The following is a 14,895-nucleotide window of genomic DNA, read 5'->3' as shown; positions in this document are numbered from 1 at the left end:
GCAAATACTTAAAAAAACTTGAACTAACCGTTACTATTCATGATAGACATTTCATCAAACATGTCACAAATATGTAATCTATAGTTCATAACAACATATCTGAGCATAGGGGTCTCATACTTATCTCATAATCGCTAAGAAGCATTGATGCCTTATCAAAATAGTTGCATTATCATCTTTTAAGTCATATATTCATTTTTCATTCTTAAAAATTAAAATATCATGAGAGCCATGGATCATCACTATCATAAAACATACTCATAACCAACATATAACCAACAGAAATAACAAGGATATAACAACCATAAAAACCACATATGAACAAGTATATTTACCCATCAAATACAAGAGGAATAAGCTCTTATTAATATATACAAAATGCAACTAGGTCTGGGGCTTCCACGTACCACTCGACCATATATTGGCTGAACCAAATCTTTCTTTCAGGTAATCACCCCCGTGCCATATTCTAAGCATGAAAGTGGGATCTCATGGAACAATCCAATAAAACCAAACTAGGGATTTTAGAGGCCAAACTACCTCAACCCTCAACCAATGATTCTAGCTCATGACTAAACATCACTAACCATCACCAGATTGGTCTCTACCCAAGCTTTCCAGGGCTCCAAAGCGTTTGTTCCAACCAGGGCTTCCAGGACTAGTAACTCAACTCACAATTGTTATCGGGCTTCTAGAGCATTTATCCAACTATGGCTTCGAGGACTAGTAATTCAACCCACCAAGGGCTTCCATAGCGTTTTCCAACCAAGGCTTCTAGGACTAGTAACTCAATCCAAGATGTTACAAGGCTTCCAGAGCATTTGTCCAACCAAGGCTTCCACGAACTAGTAACTCAACCTGCAATGATAAGGAACATGATAACCAACCAGTAAACTTAAGGAAAGAAACCCACAATACCATGGTTATCTAGGGAACGAAAAGGCTAAGAAAATCCACCGTCAATCCAGACAATCCTCCATGCCAATGATAGATCATAACGAAGAAACCACATGCATGTTCCATGCATGCCAAAATTAGCAGGGAAATCATAAATGAAACTCGGTACATGAAGTAAAACATGTTGTTTTTGCTGATCCTAATGTCCTCTTATGCTTTCCTACTCTTCCTTTTCCTTCTTGCTCCAAAATCCCAAGTATGCCACACTCCTCCAAGAGATCTCCAAGAAAACTTGAAGTGTCCAAGAGAATGAGAGAGAGAGAGAGCAGAAAATGAGAGCTCCAAAACTAAACTCACAAAAATATTAACTCACAAAAGCTACAAACTGATCATCATAAGCCTTTTTATTAATGAGGCCTATATTTTCTTCAATTTTCCATTATTTTCCTTCATTTTCCTCCTCACATGCAACGGTGACCTTTCACCTTCCTTTTCTCCTAATTTCCATTATTTTCATAAATAAAATGTCAATTAATGCCACTTTTCCTTTCCAAAGCCTTTTCCATTGCCTTTGCCAATTTCCATAACCATTAATTAATCACAAGTGATCCCCATCACTATGTTTTTTCCCAACATTCAACTGGGAATACATCTCCTATGACCATGGTTATTATTTTACCTTTATTAACTTTATTACATGGATTTTTGACCGGGGTTGTTACAGAACCCTCCCCCTTGGGGGAACATTGTCCTTAGTGTTCAATGACACCTACAACTAGAAAGGATGCTAAAAAGAAAAACATACTACCCATGGAGCTTTATAACTTAGCTCATTGCAGTATTTACAATGATCATCCTGTTGAGAAGCAAATCAACATGAGAAACATAACAATATGAAAATCATAACGACATGACTCCCATACCTCTTATTGGAACTTTATAACATACTCATGGTGGTATTTACATCCATATACATATATACATATACCAAACATTACACCAAAACATATGCCAAAAACATTCGCTCAACTAGCGAATAAAGAAGGACATATAACTCGCATTTGATCTGTCATCTCCCATGTAGCTTCATCGGGCCCAAAGTGCTTCCATTGCACTTTAACCTGCTCGATTGTTCGATTATGGAGCATGAGAATATTTCTTTTCAAAATGCACTGAGTTTTTAGCTAGAATTATCCTTCTGGGTCCACTGTAACACAGACCATTCAATCACATGATCAACATCTTTAAGTTACATACTTCTTAAGCAATGAAACAAAGAAAACATCATGGAATTTCACTGTTGAAGGTAGTGTAAGTCGACAGGCTATTGGTCCAATCCTCTCAGGAATCTTGAAAGGTCAACAAAACCGAGGTGCCAGCTTGGCACATGATCCAATCCCCAAGGATCTCTTCTTGGGCTTGATACACAGGTACAATTGTTCTCCAACCTGAAACTTCTTAAACAACCTATTTTGATCTTCATAACTCTTCTGTCTGTCCTGTGTTACCTTCAGATTCTTCTTGATTTCCTGCATTTCCTGTTCCATTTCTTCCAACATGTCTTGTCCAATCAACACCCTATTCACTAGATCACTCCAAATTATGGGAGTATTACAACTCTGTCAATATAATGCCTCAAATGGACTCATCCTCAAATATTTCTGATACCCATTGTTGTAAGCGAATTCAACCTGTGGAAGATACTATTCCCACTTCTGTTGTTAATGCATCACACATATCCTCAACATGTCCTCCAATATCTTGTCGACCCTCTTTGTCTATCCATCTTTTTGTGGATGATAAGTTGTGCTTAAGGCCAACTATGTACCCAAACTTCCAAATAACTCTTTCCAGAATATAGAAGTGAACTTGGCATCCCTTCCTGACACAATTTTCTTCGGAACACCATGCAACCTCACTATCTCTTTGATGAAGACCCGTGCTACATCGTTAACTGAATAAGTAGGCTTCACTAGAATGAATTGTGATACCTTTATCAACCTATCAACCACAACCATGATAGAATCATGATGTCTAGATGTCCTCGACAAACTTGTAATGAAATCCATGGAAATGACCTCCATTTCCACTCTAGAATCGAAATCGGTTGTAGTAGACCACCTGGGTGCTTACACTCTTCTTTTACATGTTGACAATCCAAGCACCTATCCACAAACTCTACCACTTATTTCTTCAAATTCGAACAATAGTAGAGCTTATTCACTACTTTCAATGTCTTATGATATCCCTGATGACCTGAGTACAACTTAGCATGAAATTCCCTCAAGATAAGCTTCTTGAGCTCACTGTTTTCTGGCACATATATCTTGTCCCTAAATTTGACCAAGCCATATCCTGTGAGACGATAGTGAACATCCTGATCACCTATACCTACTGTAATCTGTGCCTAAGCTCTCTATGCCAATCATCCTGTTGACCTTCGTGCAAAAGCTGATCTTGTAAAATTCTCCCATAAGAACTCATAGCTGCTATGTGATTTACTTGTATCTACATGCTAAAATAATATGAAACCTTATTCTCTTTATCTTTAAGGTACCTGATCTCAATTTTGAACTCGTTGATCTTGGCCAACCATATAGCACGCTTGTAATTCATATTCGGTTGGTCAAATAGATTTCGAAATCCAATGTGATCACTCATCAAGATGAACTGTCTGCCAAGATGATAGTGCTTCCACATATTCAAAGCATGGATGATCATTGCCAACTCATGATCACGTGTTGGATAATTCTGCTCGTACTCATTCTACCTGTCCTTCTTGCATAAGGACTCCACCAAGCCCTCTCTTGCAAGCATATGTACATACCACAAACTCTTTGTTTGGATCTACAATATTTAAAACTTGAGCATTTGTCAACAACTACTTCAACTCCTCAAAATTCGCTGCACATTCCTCTATCAATTCAAATTTCTTACCTTTCCTTTGTAATGATGTAATAGGATAAGAAATCTATAAGAATTTCCTGATGAACCTCCTGTAATAACCTGCTAACCCGATGAATGATCTTACCTCATCCACATTTCTAAGAGGTTCCCACTCCATGATAGCCCTTATATTTTCTAGATCCACTATTATGCCTTCCTTTGAAATCACATGCCCCAAGTAGTGTACCTTTGTCTGAAATAAAGTGCATTTCCTAAGATTAGCATACAACTTATGCTCACTTAGAAATCTTAATATTGCTGCTAAGTGTTCGGCATGTTCTTCCTCATTTTTAGAATATACCAATATATCATCAATGAATACAATAACAAACTTGTCTAGATAAGGGCGCAACACACTATTCATCAAGCACATAAAAGTAGATGGAGCATTAGTCAAACCAAATGGAAGTACAACAAACTCATAATTACCATAATTGGTTCGAAAAGTTGTCTTGTAAATGTCCTCTTCTTTTATGTGTACCTGATGATATCCCGATCTCATATCAATCTTCGATAACACTGCTGGTCACTTCAACTGATCAAACAATTCATCAATCCTTGGAAATAGATACCTATTCTTGATGGTCACTCTGTTCAACTGCCTTTAGTCAATGCATAAACTGAGAGTACCATCCTTCTTCTTCACAAACAACATTGTTGCACCCCATGGAAAAAAACTTGGCCTAATGTATCCCTTGCCAAGCATCTCCTTCAACTACCACTTCGAATCCACCAACTCTGGTGTGCTCATCCTGTAAGGTACCTTTTATGCTGGCTGTGCCCCTGGTACTAACTCAATAGAAAATCCATTTCCCTGTGAGGTGGTAACTCTGAAATATTTGTCGGGACCACATCCTCAAACTGTTGTAGAACCGGGTACCTGGTCAAGACATACACATCATCAACTTCCTTACCTTTGTCATTGGAAGTATGCACTGTGAATAACTCACATCCTTTCCTACGACTATGCTTTTCCTGCATATTTGTCACCATTCTAACTGACATTGTCTTCCTCTTACCATGCATGATTGTTTGTTCTCCATTGTCATCCAAGCACTCAGTAGCCTTGTCATAAAAATCCACCTTGGTCTTATGAAGATACAACCAGTCCATACCCAACAACATACTGTATGATCCCAACATAAGTACATTCAAGTGTGTTAATGTAGGCATACCATTCAACTAAAATTCACAAGCTCTTAACCAATGATGATCTCTCTTCTTTGTACCTGTACCAAACTGCACTAACCAATATTCTGCATGCACTTATTTATTCAAACCACACTTATCCACCATGTCAGGATCACCATAACTATAATTAGATCTAGGTTCAATCAAAATAGAACAACTTGATCACAAATCTTACCATCCATCTCGATCATAGATGCTTGGTCATCTGTCTTCCTGTTATTTAGCGCTTCATATGTAACGACGCCTCCCCTCATATCTTCTCACTTTCACCGGATTACCCAAGGTAAACATGAGATGAGGGGCTACTATAATAACACTCAACCTCCTAGGTGACATTAAGGAAGTGGAATCAATGGAAAACCACAACAAAAACCTTCTATACCTGCTATAGGACTCCCATAAGCCTTCTTAATCATCCCATGACTAGTCCCTGGGTCCCACTGAGTTTTTAGTGTATCAAACCCCTGGATGCTCCATTGATATGGACAAGGGTGTGTTTGGGAGGCTCCAGATTCTCCCACAACAAGGCATGGGTGTGAATGAGGACTTTTCTCCTCATCCTATGCCTATGACTCCGAGATTTGTGCCACTTTTCAGAGGATCTATAATTTACATGACAATAAGACTGGCAAGCCAAACACTAGATCTAGGACTAGGCCTGACCATCCCCAACCAAGATTGAGATTTTTTCAAAAACATGGCATCAATACAATCTACAGGACACGAATACAAGACAGAGAATAAATGATTGATAACTCATATGAGACTTGACAAGAAGGATCACCACCCTCTTCCCTTAACTGTTTTGACATCAATTAGGTCTTGCATCCATTATCCTTTCAGTTACAAGTAAATACATGAAATAACCATGATTATAGCCTATCATATAACCATTCTTATAACCGAAATTAAACCATGTAAATAACAATGAGATAACAACCATTAAGGCCACATAATAACAAGTACAAAAGCAAGAGAACTTAGCTTTTATTAAACATAGGCAAGAGCCAACCAGGTTCAGGACTTCCATGTACCACCCGACCATAGACATGGCTAAACCAAATATTTCTTTTAGCTAGTCATCCCCATGCCATATTCCAAGCATGAATGTGGGATCTCATGGATAAACCAATCCAAAAACAACCAAGGGAATCCAGAGGTTAAACCACCTCCACCCTCACCAAACCGTGATCTCACCAAAACCGACACTGAGATCACAAAACCAAACCAAGCTTGGAATGCCTTTGGAATCCATCACTATCCTTGAGACTTTTTTCATCTCCTTATCTCTCAAGCTTTATCGCAATCCACTCCATATCACTAGGCCCTAAACTGAGGCTCCACCCTCATGATTTACCATGTATCCCGCTAAAACCCGTCAAAGGATTCTTAGGCCTTTGGGAATTTTCTTGAGACCACCTCTGCCCAAAATTTCAAAACCATCTAAAAATTCCAAAGCTCAAAACTGAGAAAACAATCCCATCACACCATGGATATTCAGAAAAATCCATAGCAAGGCTGAAAACCATTACCATAACCCAACAAGACCATGCCACTAGCAGCCAAATAACTAAATACCAACATGCAAAGGCAAGCATGTCAAAACCATCTAGGAAATCACACATCCAATATGTTACATGATCCTACTCTTCTTTTCTTTCTCTTTGATTTCCTTCCTTTACTTACCTTTCCCTTCCTTGTTCCAAAGCTAGAATTCTCCACGAAAACTCTAAGTGTCCAAGATTGTGGGAGATAGATAATAATGAAAGAGCTCCAAACTGAACTGAGAAAAGGTTACAAAATATCCTCATAAGCATTTTTATCAATTAGGCCTCTATGTTCTTCATTTTCCATTATTTTCCTTCAATTTCCTCCTCACATGCAACCTGTGACCTTTCACCTTCCTTTTCTCCTATTTTCCTTTATTTTCATAAATAAATGTGCCAAAATACCAATTTTCCTTTTTAATGCCTTAATCATTGCCTTTTCCAATTCCCTTAGCCATAAACACGTCTAGTGATGTCCACTAGGATATCTTTGCCCAACATTCATATTGGAATAAGTGTCCCTTAACCGTGGTCTTATTTTGTCTTTATTAACTTTTATTACATCAAATTTTAACCAAGGGAAGTTATAGACCCCTCCCCCTTGGGGAACACTGTCCTGGATGTTAAAACACACCAAGACCTCACCCAAGCCACCGAAAAGAAGACATACTACCCATGGAGATTTACAACTTAGCTTGTTGTAGTATTTACAATGAATGATTTGCTCAAAAGCAAAACATCATGACAACATGACAAGATAACAACCATACCGCTTATTGAATCTTTATAACTTAGCTCATGGTGGTATCTACATCCATATGCATATGTACATGTACCAAAACATCAGCAAAACATATGCCAAACATATACCAAACATCATAACAAAACTGCTTTGCCTTCACCAACAAACAAAGAAAGATACATGGCCTGCATTTGATCTTCCATCTCCCATGTAGCTTCTTCGGGCCCAAAGTGCTTCCACTACACTTTAAATTGCTCTATGCCTATGTTTCTTAGCATGAGATGCTTCTGTTGCAATATGCATTTAGGCTTCAACTGAAATTCTCCTTCTTGCTCCACCTGCAATACAAACCAATTAATAACACGATCAACATCCTTTATATACCTTTTAAGTAATAAAACATGGAAAACATCATGGAATTTCACTTTTGGAGGTAGTGCAAGTCAATAGCCCATTGGTCCAATCCTCTCAAGTATCTCAAAAGGCTCGAAATACTGTGGTGCCAACTTGGCACATGATCCAATCCTCAAAAAGATCTTCTTGGGCTTGATGCGTAAATACACATGCTCCCAAACCTAAAACTCCTTGAATGACCTGTTTTGGTCCACACAACTCTTATGTCGATCCTATGCTACCTTTAGATTCTTCTTTATAACTTGCATTTCCTGTTCCATGTCTGCCAACATATCCAACCCAATAGGTACCTCATTCACTGGATCAATAGAGTTGATGGGAGTATTACAACTCCTCCCATACAGTTCCTTGAAGAGACTCATTCTCAATGACTCCTGATAACCATTTTTATATGCAAACTCAATCAATGGAAGATACTCCTCCCATATCCTCCGCTGGTGCATCACGTACATCCTCAAAATATCCTCCAATATCCTGTTGACCCTCTCTGTTTTCCATCTGTCTGCAGATGATAGGCTATACTGAAGGCCAAATTTATACACAAACCTGCAAATAGCTCCTTCCAAAACTTGGAAGTGAACTTCGCATCCTTGTACGACACAATCTTCTTCAGAACACCATGTAAGCTCATGATCTCCCCGATGAGAACTTGTGCCACCTCACTAGTTGAATATGTAGTCTTCACTAGAATGAAGTGAGCTACCTTGCTCAACCTATCGACCATGACCATAATAGAATCATGTTGTCTCACTTTCCTAGGAAGACTTGTAATTAAATCCATCAAAATGACCTCCCATTTCCATTCCGGAATCGGAATAGGCTGAGGTAGACTGCCTGGATGCTTACATTCTACCTTTACCTATTGACAATCCAAACATATAGCCATAAACTCTGCCACTTCCTTCTTCAGATTCAGCTAATAATAGAGCTTCTTTACCACTGTCAACATCTTCTAATATCCTAGGTGACCCAAGTATAGCTTGACATGAAACTCCCTCAAGATAAGCTTCTTGAGCTCATTGAAATTTGACCTCGAATATCACCAATCTCACCAAACCATCCACCGTGAGGCGATAGATTGCATCCTGATCACTTGTACATGTGCCTATACATGTACTCTACTTTAACCTGTGCATAATCTCCATAAAACTGTGATTCTGTTGTCCTGCATGCAAGATCCTATATTGTAAATATGTCCCATAGGAGCTCATAGCTGCTATATAATTCACCTATACGTTCTTGCTAAGAGCATCTTCATCTTGGTTCTTCTTTCTCTTAATGTATTTGATCTCGAAGTCAAACTCACTAAGGGTAGCCAACCATATAGCTTGCATGGAATTTAGATTCGGTTGGTCAAACAAGTATCTCAAACCATTGTGATCGCTCATTAATATAAATCTCCTGCTAAGAAGATAAGGCCTCCACATCTTCAAGGTGTGAATAATAGCTGCTAACTCAAGATCATGGGTCACGTAGTTCTACTCATGCTCATTCAACTTCCTGGACTCATAGCGCACCACCTGTTCCTCCTGCATAAAGTCCCCACCAAGTCCTCTTTTACAAGCATCTGTACACACTACAAACTCTTTATCCAGATCTGCAATCTTAAGGATTGGAGCACTGGTCAACAATTGCTTCTACTACTCAAAACTAGCTACACATTCTTTTGTCCATTCAAACTTCTTACCTTTCCTTTGCAATGATGTCATAGGATATGCAATGCATGAGAATTTCTTGATGACCGTCATGTAGTAACCTTCCAATCCCATGAATGATCTCACCTCATCCACATTCTTATGAGCTTCCCACTCAAATCTTGCTTTATATAAAAGTGGATGAAGATATATTAGATGCTCCTTGCTAAAAATCTAAGAAAAGATAACATATTTAACACAACAAAGTTAAAATATAGGTTGACATATGGCCTTGGGTTCCATTGCCTTGGCTGTGGCGACAGGCCTACGTCAACCTCATAATAAATTTGAAAACATTTTGAAAACGAATGTTCAACTTTGGAATTGATAACAAATTTGGTCGTATAGACAGGGAAAATAGGGGAGCACCGTTGCTAAATGTCACTTCGCAGTGAGATAATAACACAATGCAGAGTAATGTTGTTGTGCACATTTGCAAGTCAATGTATGCCATCATCTCTAAAGAAATACAATATGCAACACTATAAAATTAGAAATTGATGTTGCAATAATAAGAGAGCCTGCAAAGTTGAGTTTCTCGCAAAACAAAAAGTCATGTTGTGAAAAAAAGTCACTCACAATTTTACCAATAACCATTTCCTACCATAAACATCCAAACAAATCTCTTTGTTTGCACAACTTTGATAGCCTATTATAACAACAATATAACATTATTAAATTCTTTGAACCTTCTAAATAGGAATTTTAATAACACGTGTCCTAGGATTTGAACTTTCTAAATAGGGAATTTAACATGTGTCATAGGAATAGGACAATCCTAGACTCATCTTTCCATGAACATAATGAAATAATCAACTCTTGAAGTTTAGCTCTAGTTGCTATTTATGGAAAGTAAAGTTCTATTTTAGCTCTAGTTGCTATTTATGGAAAGTAAAGTTCTATTGGTGTTCACCATAACATAAATATAAATATAATTATGTCTAAACATATTGGCTTTATTAATCAAAGGGACAATGCACACTACTTAGTACTTTTCTATATATGTTAGAAAATTAAAATATATTTTAAAAATTAAAAAAACACACTAAAACTTTTAAATTTAATATATACATAACTAGCACAACAACAATAATAAATTCGGTTGATTATTATTTACTTAATTACAGAAACTAAAGTACAACTTTTTCAATTTAACAGTTCTACCTGTATATCTTTGCACCTTTGAGACATAGTTGTTACACAATGTTGATCAGTGTTATAAATATATAATACATAATGTGCACCTTTGAGACGATAGTTGTTACACAATGTTGATCAATGCTATAAATATATAATACATAACGCTAATATTATGGCATTGTTAATTACACTTTCATGGCCTAGAGTATACCCTAAAATTGCTTTCATTAGTATATATTTAAGCCTTTAAGACCATAGTTGTTACACAATGTTGATCAATGTTATAAATATATAATACACCATGCTAATGTTATTGCATTGTTAATTACATGTTAATCACATATCTAATAATGATATATTTCGTTGAAAGTTTTTTTTTAACTGTCGCGCCTTTTTCCATTTTAATATGAAAGCAAATCTAGATGGGAAAATTGCTAATCAAATCCCTGTACAAACGCTTTGTGACGGAAACGTTTCTGAATTTGCACGCCTTTTGCGTTTTCTTTTAAATCCTAAATTTGCGTGAAATCTCTTAATAGCCATCACACAACGGGATTTTTGGTTCCATTGGAATCTTCTTCAGTCACAAGTTGGACTGCTTGTAATAATTCAAATCAAGCACTCGCTGACTTTGTCTTTTAGCAAAATTGCGAAGCTGTAGAGGGCAGGCTTTATTAGATTTTGCAGGGAGGAGATTATTATAAAAATCATTATAGTATACACTCTAAAATATTATGCGTTTTTATTTTGTCATTTCTCTCGCAGGGATGAACATGAAAGTATTACGAAATTCTCAAAACTATGGTGCCAATTACCTTTGTACTGCCATTGTTTTGAGATGTTTACTTAAAATTCTTGTGCAATTTATGAATGGATTACCTGTGCAATCAATTGGCTGGGTGACGACGTGATAAAGCTGGCTGTACTCTGCTCCAAATTGAAGCCTTCAATTTCCATTTCAATTTGACGACCTCAAAATCTCCACGACAATTACTGAATGGACAGCTTACCGTGGCTACAGAACTTTTAATGTCGCCAAACGACCCGAGTTTAAAGGTGACCTCATGGGATAATATGCATAATACCTGTTTGCTATAATAGTGATAAAGACTATATCAATAGAAATGTGATAGGGCTCGAAATGTGGATGAGCATATTCGTCTTATCTTATTGTATATTTAGCACTTATCACTAAATACATTATTGAATATTTTTTCATAATAATGTTTTTATATAGAATGTTTTCGAAAACTCCAAAATTATCCTCGATGAGGATATCGAAAGTTATAGACATGTACTTTCCTCTTTTACTTATAATTTTTTTTTGTCTATTATTTTTTAGTGGATAAAGTTGGATTCAAGTCATGAATCATTCTTTTTAATAAAATTTTATGTTTTTTTTAACTAGAGTTTAGGTTAAGGCTAGCCTGTCTATTGAATGGAAGAATGATCTGCCCACTAGTAAGATGCTATCATTAAGATTGTGCAAAGTTCGATTGAGCTTACATACCTTTTGGGATAGTTTAATTTTTTTAGAAGTGGCTTCCATCTTCAACTCCCTTCTCATTACAATCAAGCATCAATTTTATATCTTGTTCACCTTCCTCTCAATGCATGTTCTGCGTTTGAATAAAACCTCACTTTGGATAACTATATCAATAACATATATTATTTAATCAAGTGTGAGTATAACATGACTCAAACCTACAATCATTATTTTAAAAGCTCAATGCTCCACCCGGTAAGTTATAAATCAAGTGTGAGTATAACATGACTCAAACCTACAATCATTATTTTAAAAGCTCAATGCTCCACCCGGTAAGTTAGAAACCCTTCATCTTGACAATGATAGTATTAGCATTTGATCTCATGACAAAGGTTTATAAAAAATAGGGTACCCATGAGAGAGGTCTGGTCCTTCCTTTCTCCATGTTTTCACTCCCTTTTTCAAGATGCTACTAGCCAATGTTAGTGAGGAGTGCCTTAACATGCCTTCTACACCCTTACAACTATCAATATTTGGTGTAGCAGCATTGATCAAGCAACCCATATTTTTATTAGCCTTTTATTTCCTCACTCAAAGACAATTCACCTTTTTCCAAGCTTCTTGAGGGAGATTTGTAAGTAACGAATTGCTTTACTCCCAGCACGACATTATGTGATTGACGTTAGGGTGTTTAGGTAGAAATTAAAGGAGTGAGGTGGAGTTGTAGGTTGGTTGAACAAAATAGAGTAATATATTACAATATAATTTATAAAATATGTTGTAGTATAATTTCTAACATTAGTTTTTGATTTAGTACATATATATTGTTATCTTTAGGTGATATTTTTTGGTTGATTTTGTCCATGGGGATTTATAGGAATAATATGTCTAGGCTCCATAACATGCGCACGTAGAGTGCTTCTAAGATTTTTAAGAGCATTGAAACAAATTTTGAACAACAAAATTCCATAATCTCATAAAAATTTTCATCAAGAAATTTCACACACAAAAACAAAAATGTCTAATAATTAATCTACTCCCCAAACTTATAGTTATATTGTTAATTCAATGTTATTAGCCAAATAAAAATCAATTTTAAAAAAATTATAAAGATTTTTTTTTAAATATCTTCTAATAAGTAAGTAATAAGTAAGTTGATTTTTTTTTTTTTTTTTTTTTATAGGTGAGTCGAGAATACTAATCTAATAACCATGACAAAGACTATATTAAGATAAATGTCATAGGACTCCAAATGTGGATGAGCATATTAGTCTTATTGCATATCCAACACACTAGTTACTAAATACATTATTGAATAATTTTTTATAGTAGTGTCTCTTTCTAGGAATTTTTCGACAACTCTAAATTGCTCCTACTTAAGGATGAGGATGTTGAAAGGCACACATATGCATTGTTATCTTTTATTTTTAATGAACATATTTGTCTTTTATTTTCTTAGTGGATCAAGTTGGATTCAAGTTATTAGCTGATAACATTTCCTAAGAACTATCTTTTTATTTTTAGAACTATCCATTTTCATATAATTCCTTGTTCATTTTTTCTTCTTCTTTTGCAACTAGGTTGAGCCTAGGCTAAGGTTAGCCCATCTATTGGATGGAAGAATGATCTACCCACTAGTGGGATGCTATCACTAGGATTATGCAAAGCTTGATTGATCTTAGAAACCCCCTGGATAGTTTAATTCCCCCCAAAGTGGCTTCCATCCTCAAGTCCCTTTTCATCACATTCAAGTGTCGTTTTTATAACTTGTTCACCTTCCTCTTAATGCATGCTCTATTTGTGAATAAAACCTCACTTTGGATAACTATATCAGTAACCTGTATTATTTAATCAAGTGTGAGTATAACATGACTAAAACCTACAATCATTATTTTAAAAGCTTACTGCTCCACCCAGTAAGCTATAAACCCTTCATCCCAGCAATGATAGTATTATCATTTGATCTTATGAGAGAGGTTTACAAAAAATAGCATACCAATGGGAGAGGTTTCACTCTTCCTTTCTCAATATGTTCACTCCCTTTTCAAGATGCCACTAGCCAGTGTTAGTGAAGAGTGCCTTGACATTCCTCCTACACCCTTACAACTATCAATATTTGGTGTGTTTACATTGATCAAGCAACCCACCTTATTGATAACCTTTTATTTCCTCACTCAAATGCGATTCACCTTTTTCCAAGCTTCTCGAGGGAAATTTACAAGTAATGAATTGATTTACTTCCACCATGACATTATGCGATTTCTGTTAGGGAGTTTAGGTAGAAAGTACAAGAGTGAAGTGGACTTGTAGGTTGGTTGAACAAAATAGAGTATATATATTAATATATAATTTCTAAAATGTGTTGTGGTATAATTTCTAACATTAACTTTGATTTAGTACATATATGATCTTATCTTCTGGTGATAATTTTTCGGTCAATTTTGTCCATGGGGATTTATAAGAATAATTTCTAAGCTCTGTAACTAGTACACTTAGAGTGCCTCTAAGATTTTTAAGGGCGTTGAATCCATATTTTCATTCGAAAACAAATTTTAAACAATAAAATTCCACAATCTCATAAAAAATTTCATCGAGAAATTTCAACCAAAAAGATAAAAATGCCTAATAATTAAAATTCTCCTCGATCCTATAGTTATGTTGTTAATTTAATGTTCTTAACTAAATAAAAAAAATTAATTTGCAAAAAATTTATGAACTTTTTTTTAAATATCATTTAATAAGTAAAGTTTAAAAAAAATGGGTACTCTTTGGATGTGGAATTTGTTTGTGTATCCAAAGAGTGTCTACTCCTGAAATTAATGTGAACCTAAAAGGAGA

This window comes from Pinus tabuliformis, chromosome 3_2 (genome assembly GCF_031772625.1).
Source record: "Pinus tabuliformis cultivar Carrire ecotype Pingquan chromosome 3_2, CPIR1, whole genome shotgun sequence".
Lineage (NCBI taxonomy): Eukaryota > Viridiplantae > Streptophyta > Pinopsida > Pinales > Pinaceae > Pinus > Pinus tabuliformis.
Note: the sequence above shows the minus strand (reverse complement) of the source record.